This window comes from Schistocerca serialis, chromosome 12 (assembly GCF_023864345.2).
Source record: "Schistocerca serialis cubense isolate TAMUIC-IGC-003099 chromosome 12, iqSchSeri2.2, whole genome shotgun sequence".
Classification (NCBI taxonomy): domain Eukaryota; kingdom Metazoa; phylum Arthropoda; class Insecta; order Orthoptera; family Acrididae; genus Schistocerca; species Schistocerca serialis.
Genome location: NC_064649.1, coordinates 71,029,696 through 71,030,959, shown reverse-complemented (window position 1 = coordinate 71,030,959; position 1,264 = coordinate 71,029,696).

Sequence of the window (1,264 nt, the reverse complement as noted above, 5' to 3'; positions counted from 1 at the left end):
TGTAATCATATGTCAGTTCTAGTATAATATATTCGTCCAATGAATACCCGCTTATCATCTGCATTTCTTCTAGGTCTAGCAATTTTATTGGCCAGTAGTGTATATAGTGTGGGCGAAGGAGACGCAGTCCTTGTCGTAATGCAGAGAAGGAGCAATTTATATGATGTCGAAGAGGGCATGGTGGTTGGCTTTCGGGGTCAGGGTGGAAGCACTACCGAAAGACTAAGGATGCAAACTGCTCGCGTGCGGCCAATGAAACTGTGGTACTGCACGGGCCATCATTGATAAAGTTGAAAGACGGCTGCGGAGAGGTGAAAAGGTGAATGGACGTGCGACTGTTGAGCAACTGACCGCCCTGATAAACTATGGGCTGACAACAGCCTCTCCTCAACAAACATCCAGTGAATATAGCTGAGTACGGGCGGTCCACAGCAGTCGCGTGGTTCATGACCCCATGCTGTCTGCTATTCGTCGGATGAAGGCCGGAATTTGCACGCCAATACCTCAAATCAACGTCGAAAAAGTGGTGACACGTGGCTTTTTCAGATGAACTACGATTTATGTTCCACGAGACACATAGCCGTTGCTCTGTGCATCGTGAAACTTCTGAAAGCAGAGACAAAAACCGCAAGAGGGAGAATTACCATCTGAGGAATGTTTCTGTGCGATTCTCGAAGGCATAGTGATCAACAAAAGTACGTATATATATTCTCGAGTATCACACCACTACAAGGTTTGTTTTTTATAAGTCTGCAGGCTTACGTGGCCGTTGTCACTGAAGTTAAAATCTTCTGGGTTATTAGGCCGCTTCATGTTGAAACATCCCCCTAGAAAAATTATACAAGACTGTGCTTAAACTGAGGCACAGTATTTTTAGCGCAACGCAATCTGACTTTCAATAATTCCTACAAAAGAATGGCCCTGTCTAACATTAACCTATACCTTTCACAAATCACTTACCTCACAAAAATCTTCGTTACTCGAACTACTGCAATACAGCGAGCGCCACTACTGCCAGCTAAATAAAAGATTCAAACTACTGAAGGCATTAACTACTAATAGGCATAATTAGCAAATGAAAGATTTTAATAGAGAACAAACACTGTATTTACCTTAATAGTCATAATATATATAGCATTTCATGACATCCATTCGTACAAATGTACTGTTTCTGATGGACACACCTCCAGATTATCCATTCTCAAAACTCTGCCATCTCACTTCCCCACATCCACCACTGCTGGCGGCTCGCCTCCAACTTCCC